The sequence below is a fragment of the Oncorhynchus keta genome, chromosome 18 (genome assembly GCF_023373465.1).
Source record: "Oncorhynchus keta strain PuntledgeMale-10-30-2019 chromosome 18, Oket_V2, whole genome shotgun sequence".
In the NCBI taxonomy this organism is placed as follows: domain Eukaryota; kingdom Metazoa; phylum Chordata; class Actinopteri; order Salmoniformes; family Salmonidae; genus Oncorhynchus; species Oncorhynchus keta.
The window spans coordinates 26,509,581-26,517,331 of NC_068438.1; the positions used below are offsets into that span (position 1 = coordinate 26,509,581).

The 7,751-nt window shown below is 42.6% G+C and overlaps 1 pseudogene; it reads left to right on the plus strand.

The window, feature by feature from the left end:
* Positions 1–12: 12 nt before the first annotated feature.
* LOC118396875 (signal recognition particle receptor subunit alpha-like) lies at positions 13–6,328 on the plus strand (annotated as a pseudogene).
* Positions 6,329–7,751: the final 1,423 nt, after the last annotated feature.

Genomic DNA, 7,751 nt, shown 5'->3' on the forward strand with positions numbered 1-7,751 from the left:
CTATTTCCTGGTCTTGCGTCTGATGTGTGAAGCAGTTTTAGTGGAGGTAGCTAGACTTGGGAGGACATTTTTCATCAGATAGTGTATACCTGATTAGATTTCCTTCTCGAGGTGGAAGGCACTTAAAAGATTCGTCGGCTCACTTATTTTTTACGTTTTTTTTTTAAAAGGTTCTCCTTTTCACGTTTTTGTTAGTGTTTGTTTTCTTTACTTTGGTATATTCTCTCGTGTACATGGTGGCAAGATGCTGGATTTCTTCACCATCTTCAGTAAGGGAGGCATAGTGTTGTGGTGTTTTCAGGGAACCGCTGTTACAGAATCATTCACCGGGCCTGTCAACGTGCTGATCCGCTCCGTGATCCTTCAGGTAAGAGATGCTTTCAAATCAAGGGACAGCTGTCATGTTTCCGTGCCGCCTAGCGGTGTGTATGTATGGTTGTTTTTCAGTATGCGCCAGAGCGTCGCCACTTCGTAAACAAACTGGCTAGCTAATTTAGCTAGGTAGCTTTCGTAGATACACATGTAAATGATTCTTTGTCTAAACTAAATATGATTTATGTTTTGGTCAAGTTAGCGCACTTGTTAGCTAGCTACCTAATGTTAGGAGTGAGCTAGCTATATGGTTGCGTAATACAGACATGACATGGAGGATTTGGGAACTGGGGGTTACACGAGCACAAATTATTTTTCCAGCCACATGACAATAGCACAGCATAGTGGGATTATCCCAAAAATGCAAGGCTATTACCACGTTGCTAGCTAACGTTAGATGTCAAATATTTTTACTGAACAAAAATATAAACGCAACAATTTCAAAGATGGTACTGCATTACAGTTCATATAACGAAATCCGTCAATTGAAATACGTGAATTAGGCCCTAATCTATGGATTTTACATGACTGGGAATACATCTTTTGGTACCAGATACTTTAAAAAAAGGTCGGGGCGTGGTCTGGATCAGAAAACGAGTCAGTATTTGGTGTGAACACCATGCAGTGCAACATTCCTTAACATAGAGTTGATCAGGCTGTTGATTGTGGAATGTTGTCCCACTCCTCTTCAATGGCTGTGTACAGTTGCTGGATTTTGACGAAAATTGGAACAAGCTGTAGTACACTTTGATCCAGAGCATCCCACACATGCTCATTGGGTGACATGTCTGGCGAGTATGCAGGCCATGGAAGAACTGGGACATTTTCAGCTTCCAGGAATTGTGTAGAGATCCTTGTGACATGGGCCGTGCATTATCATGCTGAAAGATGAGGTGATGGTGGAGAATGAATGACACAACAATGGACCTCAAAATTTGATTTGATATCCTATTTGTCACATGTGCCGAATACAACCGGTGTAGACCTTACTGTGAAATGCTTACAAGCATTTACAAATTTGTGCCAAACATTTGAGAGAAATAAGCTTTTTGTGCATATGGAACATTTCTTGGATCTTTTATTTCAGCTCATGAAACATGGGACCAACACTTTACATGTTGCATTTATATTTTTGTTCGGTGCAGAACATATGAGAAATATTTACATTTCCGTGATGAAACCTCTGATCTGTATTACGGTATTGAGTAGCCTAATGTTAATGCTTCTCTGATTTTTTTGTTTCAGGAACGCAGTGGCAACAATTCCTATACTCATGATGCCTTGAGTCTTAAGTACAAACTCGATAATGAGTTTGAGCTGGTTTTTGTGGTAAGTTTCATATAGAAATGTGATTATAATGCACTGTAGTTCTATTTCCTGAAGGAAAATACCATACTAGCGTACAGCACTGTTAGCTTCTCATGCCGTCTATGGTGTGGACTCAACTGACCATGTTTGTCTTCTTTTTTTTTTTGTACAGGTGGGTTTTCAAAAAATCCTGACGCTGACGTATGTTGACAAGTTCATAGATGACGTACAGCTCCACTTCAGGGATCGCTATAAGAATGAGCTGGAGCAAAAGGGGGCCCGTACACTGTTGAGCAGCTGTTTTGCATTTGAGGATGACTTCAAAATGCTTCTTTGGTAAGCAGTTTCACATCTTAGGGCTGATACTGCATACAGAGCTGAACTAATGGTGCATAAAGAGATTCATATTATACTTTCAAACTATTTTGCTATGCTGAATCTCACACACAACCAGCTGTTGAGTTGTCATCCCACAGGTCTACAAGGACCTGTAGGCTACTTGTATAAAATATAATTTCACAATACTTCAAGTCAAATGCTTCGTGCTTTGATTCTGTTACTGTCCTGTTGTGCTCTAGTGAGGCGGAGGAGAGCAGCAAAGCTCGAGGTCCTACTTCCAAGAGGAGATTCAATGCTTCCCTGAAATCCCAGAACTGTGAAGTCCATGATCGAGACGAAGGGAGGGGATAAGGGCAAGGAACAGGGTGGCAAGAAGAATAATAATGCCAAAAAAAGAGGGTAAGGGTAATGTGATTATTATGGAGGTTTTGTTGGAATACAAGCACTTTGTCATGGTTCTTCCTTACACAATTTCAGTTTGAAACCAGTCCCACATTTTTTTTTTTCATGTTTTAATTTCATGGGGACATTGATAATGTTTTGTGTGGCAGGGGTTAGTTTCTGAAATCTTCCCCCCAGCTCCTGCTGCTGAGCCTGTGAAAGGGGAACAAGCCAAGGCTCCAGCCAGTGCCCAGAAGACAGTGGAGAATGGTAACCAGGGAGGAGATCATTCAGAAGAAGAGAGAGGAGTTTATACGCAAGCGCATGTGGGCACCTGCAGAAAAGCCCAGGTGAGTGGGGGGAGGAATGGAACACAATGTGGTTAAAGTTCTAATTTGGAATGTTAATGACAGTTGTTTCAGTATGGAAAGTCACGTTGTCTCTTGTTTTCCAGTAAGTCCCCCAAACCTGTGAAGGAGAAAACCAAGGGGAAAGAGAAGCGGGTGTGGACCTTGGGTGGCAGCAGCACCAAGGAACTGGACTACAGCCAGTGCAATGGCAACGGAGACCATGCTACTGGGGTCCATGTCCTGGATGCTCAAGCTGACCCGGTATGTGCCTGTTGGGTTTGAGAGCAGCAGAGCTAATATTGCCTGGTTGTACCAGAGTGAATATCTGTGCTCACATTATTTGAAAAGTGAAATAATTGTGAGTGCAGTGGTCACTGGTTTAACCAGACTAGAGCTATTATCCTTCAGGGATGCTCTGTTGGTACCTTAATAAATAAGGCCCATGTGGTGTAGAAGTGCTTAGTTTATAGGAATTGCACATCTTAATAAAGTCTTGTCTTGTTGTCCAGGGGATGCAGCTGAGCTCGATGAAGGGTGACCTGCTCGCTGTGGATTACGAGTCCAGCGAGGAAGAGGAGGAAGATGCGGTGGAGCAGGTGGTAGTTGCTGACACAAGCAAACAAATGTGAGACCCTTAGATTATTAAATGTGTCAGATAATAAGAAGCATGGCTAAGGAATGGAAGCTTTGAATGGGACGTTGTGCCCTGTTGCACCTGACGACTTAAGTATCCATTTGATTTTTTTTTAGCCCCAAAAGGGGTGCTTATGGGGGATGTTTGGGATGCTCAAGGGCCTGGTGGGTTCCAAGAGTCTGAGCCAGGAGGACATGGAGCCAGTTCTGGACAAGATGAGGGACCACCTCATCGGTATGGACTCCTGTTCTCCACTACAGTATCAGTTTAACACATGCACTCCCCTATGTATTTATTTAGACTGTGAAGCTAAAACTTTACATTTGGCTCTATACTCCATTATTTTGGATTTCAGGTCAAATGTTTCATTTCATATTACCTCAAACCAAGGTATGGATACTGCCATGCTCACGTTGTTAATCATCTGTATATTTACTATTTTCGGTGTATTTTCGTACATATGTTTTAACGTTTAGAAATGAAAGCACTATGGATCTAGTCCCTCCATTTGAAGGTGTCGTACGTATTTGAAATAATTCACTTGTGGGGTAGTCCAGTTTAGTATTGGTCCCACATTCCTAGCATGCAATGACATCTAGTTACAAACTTGTTAGCTGCATTTAAAGTTTGTTGTGTTACAGATTATGTTGTGGACAATAGAAAAGAATGGTAAATAATGTTCACCTATGGTGAAAATAATAATGTTCTTGAACATGGCAGCCTGTGACGCATTCCGTGCAGGGGCCGTGGAGCAGCTGCGTACCCACGTGGATGCTACCATGATTACGGATAATCCTGAATTGTGAATAAGGAGTGAGAAAGTTAGTCATACCCTCCTAACATCCCTTGTTATTGGTAATGGTGAGAGGTCCGCATGCCTTGGGGGTATGATCTTTGTGCCTCTAACTTTCTCACTCATCATTATTGATTCATTCATGATTATCTGTAATCATGGTAGCATCCACATGTACTTCAAATGGGGGAGTAGATGCATAAAGTGCTTTCAATTCTATATGCTTAAACATGTATGAAAATACCCTCAAATAAAAGGTGACATTCTGTACTGTCGCCTCATATGAAACATTTAATCTCAAATCCAAAATGCTGGAGTATGGAGACAAATGTTTTATCTTCATTGTCCAAATAAATACATAAGGGAGTGTACATAACTAGCCAACCTTGATTTGTTCATGTCCTAGTTCACTTGAGGGGAAAGCTTCACAGTCGACTTGTATTCATTGAATTTTCTGTCATCAATTGTTTTTGCAGCTAAGAATGTAGCAGCTGAAATTGCCTCCCAACTCTGTGACTCTGTAGCCAAGAAACTGGAGGGCAAAGTCATGGGTACCTTCACTAGTGAGTACAACTGTCTTCCACCCACCCAGCCAGTCAGAATAGAATAAGTCCACATTAGAATGAGTTTACATGTGGAGAGATTGAAGTGAACTAGATGGACTTCTCTCCCCCAAGAGATGCGAAGACACTGCACAACAGTTCAGAGTATACCTCTTGCTCTGATAAAGCCCTCCCCTCTCTCTCTAGCTGTGGCATCAACAGTAAAGGGGGCCCTGCAGGACTCCCTGGTCCAGATCCTGCAACCAAAGCGGCGTGTGGACATCCTGAGAGATGTCTTGGAGGCTCGGAGCCAGCGCAGGCCCTTCGTCATCACCTTCTGTGGGGTCAACGGGGTTGGCAAGTCCACCAACCTGGCCAAGGTTAGATCCACCAGTGTGTCAATGTTTTTTTTTCCTGTTAATCCATCATATTGAAAACATTGGTATTGCTGGGGATTTTAAACCTGGGTTGCATCCATTTAACCAAACCAGGTCCTGGTTGGGACTTTCCTGTGACCTAGATAACCTAGTAAGCCCCCATTCAGACCACAGAAAAACCAGCAGGGAAAATATTGTTTTATTTACTGAAACCCTCCATCCTCTGTGTGCAGATCTCTTTCTGGCTAATCGAGAACGGTTTCACCGTGCTGATAGCAGCCTGTGACACATTCCGTGCAGGGGCCGTGGAGCAGCTGCGTACCCACCAGCGCCGCCTTAACTCCCTGCACCCCCCTCAGGACGACAGGGGACGCCCTGTGCAGCTTTATGAGAATTTAAGTCATTTGGCAGACACTCTTATAGAGCTTTACAAGAGCAATTAGGGTTCAGGTGCCTTGCTCAAGGGCACATCAACACATTTATCACCTAGTCGCTTGGGGATTCGAACCAGCAACCTTTCCGTTACTCACCCACTCTGCTTAACCTCTAGGCTATCTGCTGCTTACTGTAACAGTTTGTTGATTTGCATAGCTGTCTCATGTTGCACTCCACACTGTACTTTACTTTCAGGTGAAATTTAACCAGGCGCTGGCTGATCACTCCATGTCTGATAAGCCACGTCTCATTGATGGGATCGTTCTCACCAAGTTTGACACCATTGATGACAAGGTTTGTAAGCCATTAAACACATGTAAAAATAAAACAAGTTTCCTGATCTTTCTTATATCTCTCAGATATAGGACAGACACTTGAGAACAAACTTCACTTTTATATTTTGTTGGGACCATCTGTTCCATGTAGTGAATCTGTTATTTAATCCATTTGTATGGGCTAATAGCAGTAAGGACAAAAATAATCAAATATATACAGTACCAGGTAGTTTGGACACACCTACTCATTTAAGTTTTACTTTATTTTTACTACATTATAGAATAATAGTGAAGACATCAACACTATATAAAATAACACATGGAATCATGTAGTAACCAAAAGTGTTAAACTAATCTAAATATATTGTGAGTTTCTTCAAAGTAGCCACCCATTGACTTAATGAGTGCTTTCCACACTCAACCAGCTTCATGATGTAGTCACCTGGAATGCTTTTCCAACCGTCTTGAAGGAGTTCCCACATATGCTGAGAACTTGTTGGCTGCTTTTCATTGTCTCTGCGGTCCAACTCATCCCAAACCATCTCAATTGTGTTGAGGTCAGGTGTTTGTGGAGGCCAGGTCCTCATGACTCTCCTTCTTGGTCAAATAGCCCTTACCCAGCCTGGGGGTGTGTTTTGGATCATTGTCCCATTGAAAAACAAAATGATAGGATGGCGTAACTGAGTGCTGCAGAATGCTGTGGTAGCCATGCGCCTTGAATTCTAAATAAATCTGACAGTGTAACCAGCAAACCACCACCTCTGTGTTTCACAGTATGAACCACACATGCGGAGAGCATCCATTCACATACTCTGCGTCTCACAAAGATGGAGGTTGGAACCAAACATTTGGACTCGTCAGACCAAAGGACAGATTTCCACCTGTCTAATGTCCATTGCTCGTGTTTCTTGGCCCAGCAAGTCTCTTTGTTATTGATGTCCTTTTAGCGGTTTCTTTGCAGAAATTTACCATGAATAATCTCTGAGCAGTTGATGTGTCTAACTTGAACTATTTGAAGCATTTATTTGGACTGCAATCTGAAGTGTAGTTAACTGTAATGAACTTGTCCTGCTGCAGAGGTAACTCCGGTTCTTCCTTTCCTGTGGCGGTCCTCATGAGAACCAGTTTCATAGAGCTTAATGCTTTTTGTAATTTTCCTGATGGACTGTCGTTGTGCTTGCTGTAATATGGACTTGGTCTTTTACCAAATAGGGCTATATTCTGTATACCACCCCTACAATGTCACAACACAATTAACTGTCTCAAACACAAATGCATTCCAGGTGAATACCTCATGAAGCTGGTTGAGAGAATGCCAAGGTGAATACTTTGATTTAAAACACGAGTTCATACAATGTAGAAAATAGTAAAAAATAAACCCTAGAATGAGTAGGTGTCAACTTTTGACTGGTACTGTATATATTGCTATACTTCAAAGGGTCTTAAAATTCAAACTCATCCTCATCCATATAGCTGAGAACCCCCCCAGCTTACTCTTATGGGTTAACAGAATGTCAAAGTTTTGAGACAATTGTTTGATGGAAGTCAAAGCTTTTAATGACATCCTAATCGGTAAGAACAGAAGTCTGCGTGGTTTGTGGTTGCAAAGCCGGCGTCACTCCTCCCTTCAGGTTGGCGCTGCTATCTCAATGACCTACATCACAGGGCAGCCCTACGATGACCTGCGGAGCGCGCCCTTATGAAGGCCTGAGTGGCTGCTGCCTGCATCTATGTTCACCACCATCATGACAAAGCCAACCACAAACACTGCGCTTTGAGATGTCTGGTCCTGCAGTTCACATCCTAACTATGATCCTCCACATGGCACCAAACGCAAAACTCACAGGCTTCCTCCCAGCTCCGTCTGGGAACGGGGCGGTTGACTTTTTAAGCAACATTGCACTAAGATCTCTTGCATCCTCTTGAATTTGGACCAACAGTTTAA